The 14,492-nt window shown below is 44.6% G+C and overlaps 1 protein-coding gene and 1 long non-coding RNA gene across 2 annotated transcripts in view; both read left to right on the top strand.

The window, feature by feature from the left end:
- LOC134226108 (xaa-Pro dipeptidase) overlaps positions 1 to 14,492 on the top strand; it is a 445,683-nt gene that overhangs the window by 185,606 nt on the left and 245,585 nt on the right. The gene's annotated exons all lie outside the window — the stretch shown is intronic.
- LOC134223247 (uncharacterized) lies at positions 2,639 to 3,979 on the top strand. The gene is made up of 3 exons (XR_009982493.1): positions 2,639 to 2,903; positions 3,023 to 3,089; positions 3,151 to 3,979. It is a non-coding gene; the product is annotated as an uncharacterized LOC134223247 (long non-coding RNA).

The following is a 14,492-nucleotide window of genomic DNA, read 5'->3' as shown; positions in this document are numbered from 1 at the left end:
GCTCCTACGATGGGCCCTGAAACTCCAGTCCTACGATTTCACCATCCAATATAGAAAGGGCAAGGATAATGTCTTGGCAGACTGCTTATCGAGGATAGAAACTATTCAAGTCATAGACAACGAATACGTAGATTTACGAAAGAAAATTTTAGATAATCCGTCAAAATATCCCGAATTTAGAGTTATTAGGAAACAGATTTTTAAATTTGTATCAAATGCATCTAGGATCGAAGATAAACGATTCCTCTGGAAAATGTATCCTCCGGAATATGACCGGGCTCAAATTATTCAATCTGCCCATGAACCAGCACACTTGGGATATGAGAAGACGATAGCCAAATTAAAGGAAAAGTTCTACTGGCCTTACATGGCACGGGACACAAAAGTATTTTGCAAATCATGTTTACCTTGTAAAACTGCTAAAAGTCCTAATATTAACTGCACGCCACCCATGGGATCCCAGAAACAAAACTGTGATCACCCATGGCAGTTCCTTACGTTAGATTACCTGGGACCATTCCCCCCATCAGGAAAATCACAAAGCACTTGTCTGCTAGTGGTGACTGATATTTTTACAAAATTTATCTTAGTTCAGCCTTTCAAACAGGCCACCGCTTGTTCACTGGTCAAATTCATGGAACAGTCTATTTTTCTGTTATTTGGCACACCACAGACTATTTTAACAGACAACGGCAGCCAGTTCACATCAAAGTTGTTCAAGGACCTGTTAGCACACTACGGTATCACTCATTGGCTCACGCCTTCATACCACCCCCAGGTCAATAACTCTGAGAGAGTCAATAGAGTTATTACGACTGCTATCAGAGCCACGATTAAAGAAAACCATAAGACGTGGGCCGATAACATTCAAAACATAGCTAACGCGGTAAGAAATTCAACGCATGATTCTACAAAGCACACACCCTACTTTCTCACTTTCGGTAGGAATATAATTTCAGACGGTCGAGAGTATGAAACTCTTGAGAAAACCAATCCGGATGATCATACGATTTCGTCAAAGGAAAGAGAAATATTGTTTGAACAAGTTCGTAAAAATTTAAATGATGCTTACCTTAAGCAAGCTAAATATTATAATCTTAGATCAAATGCCAAAGCTCCAAAATACACGGTAGGGGAGAGAGTACTTAAGAAAAGCACATTTCTTTCAGATAAGGGGAAGAACTTTTGTGCAAAGTTGGCTCCCCGATACACTGAAGCTGTTGTGTCGAAGGTCATGGGAGATAGTTACGAACTATCGGATCAAAACGGAAAGCGATTGGGAATCTTCCATGCTACGTTCCTCAAAAAATTTTAGCAAAATGTGCAGAAGTAAAAAGCTATGAAACAATCTAAAAGTTTACTATTGGAAATATTCCCAGCAAAAACACGTTCAAAAATCAATCCTACAAAACAACAATCAGGTAGCATTTTATTTATAAACAAATCTTCTCGGTACATAAGTTCATTCACTTCACTTTCACTTTAGGCAAACAAATGAATTCACAACATAAATTAGTAAATTTGCACAGAATAGTAGATGATTCACTTCGACTTCGTAGTAGTAAAGTTTAAAATAAACATAAATCCATATCCATCAATGTATAGGTGGATTGCGTAGCGGTATACTTTTTATCGACAGAATGGACGTCTGCTGTACGCTGAGCTAGTTTTCATTCTTCGTTTTGGGAGTTTAGAGTTGTGGCTCACCTGAAATAATTAAAAAAGATTAAGTAAAGCATAAATAGATTATAATAAAGGATACTCTCCGGGTTTATCTTTAATAGTAGCGGCATTATTTCGAAGAAATCCGTTGCTTCCGTAGGTTGATAGGTTCCGCGTCTCCATTTTCAATTAAACTGAACTATTCATGCTAGTTCATTCTCGAGAAGGTTCATCGAATTGTCAGTAGTAACGCAGGGTTGTACATGAGGCTAGTAGTTCATGCTGCGATGTTTTAAGAGTCGGTCTGTCAAAGGTGTCATGGATGAAACTGATAGCTGTTTATTTATTTTGTCAACAATATGTTGATGTGGTAAATAGTTATGGTTCATCTAGTTCGTTTTCTTTTGAGATTTGAGAGAATTGATAACTTGGTCGATATTCTCATTGATGTAGTCAATTCCAAACATGCTCTGATACACACGTAGATTTACAAGTAGTCGAGATTATTCGATGTGGTAAACTACATCTAAATAATATAAAATCTTTATGTTCACTATGGTCTATTGATGAGTTGAAATAAGTTCAATAATATAGACAAACATACGAAACTGAACGTGTTCTAACGGTCGACTCAATCAAAACTACGGCGGATATATTCAGCTTACCCTGAAAAGGTTACGTAGTTGCAAAAAAAAAGAGATGAATCAGAATGAATAATAAATGGAGAAAGTAATAACTTTAAAATGGGAATAAATCAGGGGTTATGAAAATTTGATCAATTTCTCATTGATCAAATTTTCATAAATGTGTGTAGTGTGATGTAACGATTTTCGATTTCTGCCTTTGTCGACAAGTTTAGTTTAGTTAATATTAGTTTTAATTTTTCTAAACGAATGTAAAGAAAAAAATATGAATTTAGTTTTTCAAGAACCATTCATAATATACCTTTAAGTACTAAAAACTGTTGCTATGAAAGTTCATGAAATCTGGGATAAAAGCTTTTATTTTATGGTTAGTACTAATTGAGTAGTTACGGGATTAAACGTAGATGGCCAATAAAAATAAACTGTGGTAGAATCTTATTTACTTCGCTGAAATAATATTAGTGCATTTAGAAACAAGATGACTTTTTAGATTTCGGGTTGAATAATCTCTGGGTCAGTAAACTCGACCATTTCATTTCCAAGTCGGCAGGACTGAAGTCAGTCTCGGTGATTCAGCTCCATTTTCTTATACTAAAGGTGTGATCTATTGTTTAAACTTAACTTAATTTCTATTAATTTGTTGTGTGGTCAAGTGGTAAAAGTGAAACAAAAACCTATATCTTATTAGTTCTTTTTTATTCTTGTATTGAAAATAGTTCTCGGTGAAGATAATCACGAGAGGCGAACACTCAGTCCTCGTGCTTTTTAACAAATTTTTGAAAGGTAACTTAATCTAATCATTTTTATTATACATTTCTAATTCCGTTATTCCGTTGGACATCAGCGTCCAACGGGCGCTTTTTTTTGCACGGGCAAAGCCCGTTTTTTTATTCCGCCATTTCGATTCGGCTACCACGATCCGAGGATCGACGCTCGACCAGGCCCGCCAGTTCCTGGCAGTTAAACGGGACGAGAAGAAAATCTGGCCTGCTTGCGTTCGTTCGCGTTCGATCTAGCAGCGTACCAGTTTGCCGACGCCTCCCCCGCACCTTTATATCGGCCGTTGGTGAAATCGAGCTACCCCTGTAGACGCTTGTGAACAGCGTAGCGATGCATCCCAGGTGGTGACGACCGGCCCTGCTTAACCGTCCCGAGATTTTTTTTCATCGCACGCCACCGGCGTGTCCCTCGGTAGACGAACCGGTCAGCATAACCGCAAATCAAACCCTCCGCAGGTATGTTTAATTCCTGGCCATCACAACACTACAACACTTACACATACACACGTTCATTGATTAACGAAAAAAGAAATGAATACATAAAAATGAATCTAAACTGAGTTACCTAGTTCTATTCATTCAACCAAAGCTAAGCCTTGAGGGTCTGTAGTCCGCCCGGGTGATCATACTTTACGTTACGTTTCCGATACTTTTACCGCTCACGCTCTGCTTTTGATTCACCTTTGATCAGTCTACCTCAGTCGATTTGAATTTTGCAGCCATCGTTAAGCGTTTAATTACCTAACAACCGTTCATAACACCTGAGAGAATTGCACTCATGCTTCCAGCAGCTTAGTCGGGCAAATTAATAAAACACGAGCAGTGGTCTCTCCGAAACGAGAGTGGCGCTTAAATCACTGGTTTGCGACAATTTTCTTGGCGAAATCGAGAACGGTTATACGGTCTCGAGCTTCTTGCTGGCGCTTTTTCCTCCGGAAAATCGAGTTTTGTCTGTTCCGCACCCGTTTGTATCGTGCCTCGTTCGCCCTCGTGCGGTGTTGCAGCAATATCGTCCATGCTGCATTCTTCTCCTCAACTAGCTGCTCACATTCGCCGTCGTACCAGTCGTTTCTCTGATCCGGAGCCACCGTGCCTAGTGCAGCGGTTGCGGTGCTTCCAATGGCGGATTGAATATCTCTCCAGCCATCTTCAAGAGATGCTGCGCCTAGCTGCTCTTCCGTTGGGAGTGCCACTTCCAGCTGCTGCGCGTAGTCTTGGGCTAGTCTACCGTCTTGTAGCCGCCCAATGTTTAGCCGCGGCGGACGTCTCCAACGCGTGTTGATCACCGTCGAGAGTTTTGAGCGCAGACATACTGCAACGAGGTGGTGGTCGGATTCAATATTCGCACTGCGGTAAGTGCGTACGTTCGTGATGTCGGAGAAGAATTTACCGTCGATTAGAACGTGGTCGATTTGGTTTTCCGTTACATGATTAGGTGATTTCCATGTGGCCTTGTGGATATTCTTGCGGGGGAAGAAAGTGCTTTGGACTACCATTCCGCGGGAGGCTGCAAAGTTTATGCACCGTTGGCCGTTGTCGTTCGATATGGTGTGCAGACTATCCGGTCCGATGACCGTTCTATACATTTCCTCCCTTCCTACCTGAGCGTTCATGTCACCGATGACGATTTTGACGTCCCGCAGTGGGCATCCATCGTATGTCTGCTCCAGCTGTGCATAGAACGCTTCTTTCTCGTCGTCGGATCTCCCTTCGTGTGGGCAGTGCACGTTGATGATGCTATAGTTGAAGAAACGGCCTTTTATCCTCACCTTGCACATCCTTGCGTTGATTGGCTGGCACCCAATCACGCGTTGGCGCATCTTTCCCTGCACTATGAAGCCGGTTCCCAGCTCGTTGATGGTGCCACAGCTTTGGTAGAAGGTAGCCGCTCGATGCCCGCTTTTCCACACTTTCTGTCCTGTCCAGCAGATTTCCTGCAGCGCTACGACATCGAAGTTGCGAGGATGTAATTCATCGTAGATTATCCTGTCGCAACCTGCGAAGCCCAGCGACTTGCAGTTCCATGTTCCAAGCTTCCAATCGTGATCCTTTATTCGTCGCCCAGGTCGTTGCCGATTGTATCGACGTATCTTGCCGCGCGTATCGACAGGCTGGAGTGCGCCAATTACCGAGGAATAACCCTCCTTAATTCGGCGTACAAAATTATGTCCCGTATTCTGTTCAACAGATTGAGACCGCTTGAAGAGTCCTTCGACGGCAAATACCAAGCGGGTTTTCGTGAGGGCCGATCAACGACGGATCAAATGTTTACCCTGAGACAAATCATTGATAAATTCCGGGAGTAGAACTTGCAGACACATCATCTTTTTATTGATTTCAAGGCGGCGTACGATTCAGTGAAACGGAATGAATTATGGCAAATTATGCTTGAACATGGTTTTCCGGCGAAACTGATACGGCTGATTCGTATAACGTTGGACGGATCGAAATCAAGTGTAAGGGTTGCGGATGAAATATCGACGTCATTTGTTACATTAGAAGCACTCTCGAATCATCTGTTCAATATAGCGCTCGAGGGAGCGATTAGGAAAGCTGGTGTGCAAAGAAGCGGTACCATTATCACAAAATCGCATATGCTCCTAGGATTTGCAGACGATATCGATATTATCGGGATTAATCGCCGTGCCGTGGAAGAGGCTTTTGTGCCTTTTAAGAGGGAGACAGCGAGGATTGGACTCACGATCAATACCAGCAAAACGAAGTACATGGTCGCTGGCAATCAACGTGGGCTCATTAGTGGTGGTGGTAGCGAAATGGTGCTGGATGGTGAAAAAATTGTGGTAGAATAATTTGTGTATCGTGGAACATTAGTGACGTGCGATAATGCTGTTATCCGCGAGGTGAAAAGGCGTATTGCAGCTTACTACGGACTTCGTAACTAACTTTAGTCCCGTAGTCTGCAAACGAAAACAAAACTCGTGCTGTATACTACTCTGATTCTTCCGGTGGCTTTATACGGCCATGAAACATGGACGTTAAAGAAGGCTGATCGGAGAGCTTTCGGAGTGTTTGAGCGTAAGGTGCTGCGGACAATACTCGGCGGTAAACAGGAGAACGTTATCTGGCGGCGCCGCATGAATCACGAATTGTACCAGGTGTATAAAGGGCTGGATATTATTAAGCTTATTCAACACGGCAGACTACAGTTGGCTGGTCACGTTGTTCGTATGCCGGAAGAACGTCAAGCGAAGATAATATTCAGTAGAGATCCCGGAAGAGGCCGTAGGCTTCGTGGAAGGCCGCGTACACGACGGCTTTTTGCAGTTGAAGAGGACCTGAGGGCGCTCAATGTTCAGGGCGACTGGAAGCGATTGGCCCAGGATCGAGTCCAGTAGAGAAGGATACTCCATTCGGCGTAGGTTCATCGAAGAGCTGTAGCCCATCAAGTATCAATTTAGTTTTATATTTTAAGAGCAAGTGCTCACTATGAGGAAAAGTAGATTAAAAATCTCAAAACTAGATAATGCATGCATAACTACATTTTAATTTAATTTTTAAAAGAAATTGTAGGAGGGTTGCATTCATGAAAAAAAGGGATGGAAATCTATTCAATTTATTTTCAGAATGTGCATTTACGGACCATGTTGAATTATGGAATAAAAATATTACTTTTAATTGCGATTGCGACGTTTTGAATCGTTGTGGTTTCAACTTGCCCCGCTCACGCAATTCTAATTACTCCGAAGAGTTGACAATGCGGAGCAGTTTTCAACGAACAAAAACAAATTCACCTAACGTGAAAATTTGATGAAAAGGCTTTTTCAAACAATATTGTGAGACCTGAAGTGTTTGGATTTTGCAACGGGCAAAAGTAAACAATGGCAGGAAGTGCTTTCAGTAGCTGCAATCTCTTGGGAATTTAGATGTTTTACAATTCTAGAAAAAAGCAGGATTATTATCCCAAAAGCATCGAACATGTCAAAATTTGAAGTTTAAATAATTAAGGGATATCGAGTTAACACGTTATGCGTCTCTTAAACGTGATAAATCAGTTGTTCAGCAGTATATTAATATGAATCAGTTTATTGAATGAAGTTGGTAACTCACATATCCTTCTCAAACCTTTTTGCAGTTGAAAAATTTGTCATTTATTTATTGCACATATTAAAGCTGCATACGAATAAAAATGCTCCTTGACAAGCAAGTAGCATTACTGAGATTGCGTCAACTGCAAATAAACTGCAGAACCGCAGTCGATTGTAAAATTGTTTAAGCTGTATTAAATCGGTCTCATGACATCGTTTCAATGCGTCAAGTAAGGTTTATGAAATTACATCCAATGGAAGTTTCTGCTTGTAATCACAGAAACTCAGTTCACTGAACAGGCAGGTATAAAGTAGGTACACACAAATATCTCACCGTTTATGTGCACCGCACCATGCACTGATAAGGAAAATGAGGCCGGTTCTGGGGCACGGCAGCAAAAGCAGACCAAGCGAAAACACAGCCAGTCCGTGTACTCAACCCCTTTTTCCAAGTGCGTTCAGCTTGGTTCAGCAAGTGTGCGGCCCTCCTCTACTCGGCGGAGGAAAACCAAGCGAGGGAAGTTAACTTGCCTTGCCGCAAATGAATTATGAGAGGTTTACTGGCCGACAATGCACACGAACTGCGGAAGGTGTGGGGTGGAAAACATGGAAGGTGCCTACTCCATAGAAACAGAGAAACAAGCAGAAGTGGAACAAAATACAAACATTGCAGTCGGGGCTGGCTGGCTGTTGGTATTTACATCTATGGGTCGGCCCAACGTTGTCTATCATGCACAATATGGTATCTAAAGTTGTATCGTACTTGCGAAAGGTGTTATGTATCAAAAGCAATATGGAAATGAAATGTTGCCTTTTCACCTTGGGAGGATGCATTTTCATGCCTTGGTGAAAAACAGTAAACAATAAGAAGTGAAAATGTGCTAAATATGGGAGCACGAGATCCGATAAAGTCTTGACAATGTCAACTGAGCATTGTTCGACTGAAATACCCAAACATTATTCTAGGTAGGTATTCTATTGAGGCAAGGCAACTGACAAAAGCATTGACTAAATCTGCTTATACTGTTTACATTTCATCAACTTCCTGTCAAATGCTTTCCATTCCCTAACAGATGAAAAATCCTGATTGTGGTGAATTCCAAATATTACAAATACGAAACATTCCGAAGGAATGGAGGTCAAACCCAGGGAGCAGCAATCCATCGAACTTGTTTCAAACCACCGACTAGAAGCATCGTCCGTTGTGGATGTTTGTTTTTGTTTTGCGTCCACCCACCTGCATCTCCTATTATATACATACCTACCTCACTCCATCCAACGATCCAACTTCCGAACTGCTACTAAATATGGGCATCCCTTCACAGCGGCATCGTCATCGTCTTCGGCGTTGTTGGGGCGGTGAACGGTCTTCCGTTTTCTCCGCTGGAGCATCACTGCTTTCCAACCAAGCGCTAACCCAGAAGCCTCAATCTTCCTCTCACTCCAGCCAGCAGCCTCAAACTCAATGCCATCATTCCGTACCCAAGTCAATAAATGCAACTGGAATTGTGGCAGCCAAGGAGAAGGTATGCCAAGCCGCCGACAAACGGAAAGGCGAACTTGAGCAACAACTTGGTTGTTTTTGCACATTAATTTTAGTCGTTCGTTTCCAAGACTAATTTAGATGGGTCGATATGGGGGGTTAGTTTTCTTTCAAACCCAGTCCCAAGAAAGAGTAATGTAGTGAGAGGAAGTTTTTCCAAACAAACCAAGCGGTGCAATAGAATAGACCATTGGAAACTGTGGAGTTATGAATGATACAAAAATAAAATTGTGGAATCGTGTTATCATGAGGAATGAATAAAACATCAACTCCATGCTAAATGTCCCAAAAACATCTTTTTTTTTTTTGAAAATCAAATAAACATTTTCTACACATGGTATTTTAAAATTTGAATTTCAATGCAACGTTCTGAAAGCTCATATGCCCATATTGAATCTATTTCCCCTGTATGGGGAATGCATCCAACATTTTACGACCTGAATCGAGAAGTGATGTAGCGAGGTGTGGCAATTGATTCATTTGATGCCAACAACAGGAAAGCATCTTTTCCCTTATTTACGGAGCATTCGATTTCGTTGATCGAACAGAAAATGTTACTACATCCAAAAGATATCAACTTATTGTTAATAAAGTTAGATTTTTTTTTTGTTTCAAATAGGTGCTAATTCCCATTTGTAGTTCAGGTTGCGGTGATTTCAATTGTATAAAATCAGCAATAAATATTATTTAGATTGTTAAAAAATAGCTACGAAAGATTGTCATTCTGATTGATGTTTTTTACGAAGTATGGCCATCTTGCTTCCCCAAAGCTTTATAGCCACGAGGAGCATATTATGTGTTTACGGTTAGGGGGGACTTTTCCATAAACAACGAGTGGGAAGGTAAACGACCTTGAATAGGAACTTTGCAAAATGATAACGAGGAGGGTTTCAAGACGGAACCGTATTGTGTTAGATGTTGATTGTGTGTTGTGGATTGGATGTGTGATTGTGTGTTGGATGAACATATTGAATAGACTGATATCCGATAGACGATATACTTGAACGAATGTACTCCAAAACACCTGTTTTCATCCCACGGTTCTATTTTGGTCGATTGGATAAAAATAGTTTTCCATATCCATTTGTTTAAATAAGGTACCTTAAAATCATCGATTGTTTTTATAATTTTTGGGCACCTAAAAAAATCCAATATTTTGATCATAATATCCCAACGGATTCCACTCGGAATCCCAACTGATTTTTACTCGGAGTCCCAACGGATTCCACTCGGAATCCCAACGAATTCCACTCGGAATCCCAACGGATTCCACTGGGAATCCCAACGGATTCCACTGGGAATCCCAACGGATTCCACTGGGAATCCCAACGGATTCCACTGGGAATCCCAACGGATCTACTAGGAATCCCAACGGATTCCACTCGGAATCCCAAAGGATTCCACTCGGAATCCCAACGGATTCCACTGGGAATCTCAACGGATTCCACTGGGAATCCCAACGGATTCCACTCGGAATCCCAACGGATTCCAGTCGGAATCCCAACGGATTCCAGTCGGAATCCCAACGGATTCCAGTCGGAATCCCAACGGATTCCAGTCGGAATCCCAACGGATTCCAGTCGGAATCCCAACGGATTCCAGTCGGAATCGCAACGGATTCCAGTCGGAATCCCAACGGATTCCAGTCGGAATCCCAACGGATTCCAGTCGGAATCCCAACGGATTCCAGTCGGAATCCCAACGGATTCCAGTCGGAATCCCAACGGATTCCAGTCGGAATCCCAACGGATTCCAGTCGGAATCCCAACGGATTCCAGTCGGAATCCCAACGGATTCCAGTCAGAATCCCAACGGATTCCAGTCGGAATCCCAACGGATTCCAGTCGGAATCCCAACGGATTCCAGTCGGAATCCCAACGAATTCCACTCGGAATCCCAACGGATTCCACTCGGAATCCCAACGGATTCCACTCGGAATCCCAACGGATTCCACTCGGAATCCCAACGGATTCCACTCGGAATCCCAACGGATTCCACTCGGAATCCCAACGGATTCCACTCGGAATCCCAACGGATTCCACTCGGAATCCCAACGGATTCCACTCGGAATCCCAACGGATTCCACTCGGAATCCCGACGGATTCCACTCGGAATCCCGACGGATTCCACTCGGAATCCCAACGGATTCCACTCGGAATCCCAACGGATTCCACTCGGAATCCCAACGGATTCCACTCGGAATCCCAACGGATTCCACTCGGAATCCCAACGTATTTCACTCGGAATCCCAACGGATTCCACTCGGAACCCCAACGGATTCCGCTCGGAATCCCAACGGATTCCACTCGGAATCGCAATGGATTCCACTCGGATTTCCAAAGAAACCTGCTCAGAATCCCAAAGAAACCTGCTCAGAATCCCAATGGATTCCATTCGAAATGGATCCCATATGGAATCCCAACGTATATTATGCGGAATTCTAACGGATTCTACTCAGAATACCACCGGATTCCACTCGGATTCCCAACGGATTTGGATCCCTTACGGATTCCACTCGGAATACCACCGGATTCCACTCGGCTTCCCAACGGATTTGGATCCCTTTCGGATTCCCAACGAATACTTCATGGAATTCTAACGCATTCCAATCGGAATCCTAACGGATTCGACACGGAATATCAACGGATTCCAACAGATTCCATTCGGAATCCCAACAGAATCCACTCGGAATCCCAACGGATTCCACTCGGAATCCCAACGAATTCCACTCGGAATCCTAACGGATTCAACTTGCAATCCCAATAGATTCCACTCGGGATCCCAATAGATTCCACTCGGAATCCCAACAGATTCCACTCGGAATTCCAACGGATTCCACTCGGAATCCCAACGGATTCCACTGGGAATCCCAACGGATTCCACTGGGAATCCCAACGGATCTACTAGGAATCCCAACGGATTCCACTCGGAATCCCAAAGGATTCCACTCGGAATCCCAACGGATTCCACTGGGAATCTCAACGGATTCCACTGGGAATCCCAACGGATTCCACTCGGAATCCCAACGGATTCCAGTCGGAATCCCAACGGATTCCAGTCGGAATCCCAACGGATTCCAGTCGGAATCCCAACGGATTCCAGTCGGAATCCCAACGGATTCCAGTCGGAATCGCAACGGATTCCAGTCGGAATCCCAACGGATTCCAGTCGGAATCCCAACGGATTCCAGTCGGAATCCCAACGGATTCCAGTCGGAATCCCAACGGATTCCAGTCGGAATCCCAACGGATTCCAGTCGGAATCCCAACGGATTCCAGTCGGAATCCCAACGGATTCCAGTCGGAATCCCAACGGATTCCAGTCGGAATCCCAACGGATTCCAGTCAGAATCCCAACGGATTCCAGTCGGAATCCCAACGGATTCCAGTCGGAATCCCAACGGATTCCAGTCGGAATCCCAACGAATTCCACTCGGAATCCCAACGGATTCCACTCGGAATCCCAACGGATTCCACTCGGAATCCCAACGGATTCCATCCCAACGGATTCCACTCGGAATCCCAACGGATTCCACTCGGAATCCCAACGGATTCCACTCGGAATCCCAACGGATTCCACTCGGAATCCCAACGGATTCCACTCGGAATCCCAACGGATTCCACTCGGAATCCCGACGGATTCCACTCGGAATCCCGACGGATTCCACTCGGAATCCCAACGGATTCCACTCGGAATCCCAACGGATTCCACTCGGAATCCCAACGGATTCCACTCGGAATCCCAACGGATTCCACTCGGAATCCCAACGTATTTCACTCGGAATCCCAACGGATTCCACTCGGAACTCAACGGATTCCGCTCGGAATCCCAACGGATTCCACTCGGAATCGCAATGGATTCCACTCGGATTTCCAAAGAAACCTGCTCAGAATCCCAAAGAAACCTGCTCAGAATCCCAATGGATTCCATTCGAAATGGATCCCATATGGAATCCCAACGTATATTATGCGGAATTCTAACGGATTCTACTCAGAATACCACCGGATTCCACTGGGATTCCCAACGGATTTGGATCCCTTACGGATTCCACTCGGAATACCACCGGATTCCACTCGGCTTCCCAACGGATTTGGATCCCTTTCGGATTCCCAACGAATACTTCATGGAATTCTAACGCATTCCAATCGGAATCCTAACGGATTCGACACGGAATATCAACGGATTCCAACAGATTCCATTCGGAATCCCAACAGAATCCACTCGGAATCCCAACGGATTCCACTCGGAATCCCAACGAATTCCACTCGGAATCCTAACGGATTCAACTTGCAATCCCAATAGATTCCACTCGGGATCCCAATAGATTCCACTCGGAATCCCAACAGATTCCACTCGGAATTCCAACGGATTCCACTCGGAATCCCAACGGATTCCACTGGGAATCCCAACGGATTCCATTCGGAATCCCAACGGATTCCGCTCGGAATCTAAACGGATACCACTCGGAATTCCAACGGATTTCACAAGGAATCCCATCGGAGTCTCAACGGATTCCACTCGGAATCCCAACGGATTCCACTCGGAATCCCAACGGATTCCACTCGGAATCCCAACGGATTCCACTCGGAATCCCAACGGATTCCACTCGGAATCCCAACGGATTCCACTCGGAATCCCAACGGATTCCACTCGGAATCCCAACGGATTCCACTCGGAATCCCAACGGATTCCACTCGGAATCCCAACGGATTCCACTCGGAATCCCAACGGATTCCACTAACGGATTCCACTCGGAATCCCAACGGATTCCACTCGGAATCCCAACGGATTCCACTCGGAATCCCAACCGTTTCTACTCGGAATCCCAACAGATTCCACTCGTCATCCCAAGGGATTCCACTCGGAATCCCAACGGATTCCACTCGGAATCCCAACGGATTCCACTCGGAATCCCAACGGATTCCACTCGGAATCCCAACGGATTCCACTCGGAATCCCAACGGATTCCACTCGGAATCCCAACGGATTCCATTCGGAATCCCAACGGATTCCACTCGGAATTCCAACGGATTCTACTCGGAATCTCAACGGATTCCACTCGGAATCCCAACGGATTCCACTCGGAATCCCAACGGATTCCACAAGGAATTCCAACGGATTCCACTCGGAATCACAATGTGATCCCCTCGGAATCTCAACGGATTCCACTCGGAGTCCCAACGGATTCCACTCGGAATCCCAACGAATTTCACTCGGAATCCCAACGGATTCCACTCGGAATCCAAACGGATTTTTACTCGGAATTCAATCGGATTTCTACTCGGAATCCCAACGGATTCCACTCGGAATCCCAACGGATTCCACTTGGAATCCCAACGGATTCCACTCGGAATCCCAACGGATTCCACTCGGAATCCCAACGCATTCCACTCGGAATCCCAACGGATTCCACTCGGAATCCAAACGGATTTTTACTCGGAATTCAATCTGATTTCTACTCGGAATCCCAACGGATTCCACTCGGAATCCCAACGGATTCCACTCGGAATCCCAACGGATTCCACTCGGAATCCCAACGGATTCCACTCGGAATCCCAACGGATTCCACTCGGAATCCCAACGGATTCCACTCTGAATCCCAACGGATTCCACTCGGAATCCCAACGGATTCCACTCGGAATCCCAACGGATTCCACTCGGAATCCCAACGGATTCCACTCGGAATCCCAACGGATTCCACTCGGAATCCCAACGGATTCCACTCGGAATCCCAACGGATTCCACTCGAAATCCCAACGGATTCCACTCGGAATCCCAACGGATTCCACTCGGAATCCCAACGGATTCCACTCGGAAT

Source organism: Armigeres subalbatus, chromosome 3 (assembly GCF_024139115.2).
Source record: "Armigeres subalbatus isolate Guangzhou_Male chromosome 3, GZ_Asu_2, whole genome shotgun sequence".
NCBI lineage: Eukaryota > Metazoa > Arthropoda > Insecta > Diptera > Culicidae > Armigeres > Armigeres subalbatus.
This window is presented reverse-complemented; position numbering and strand designations above follow the sequence as displayed.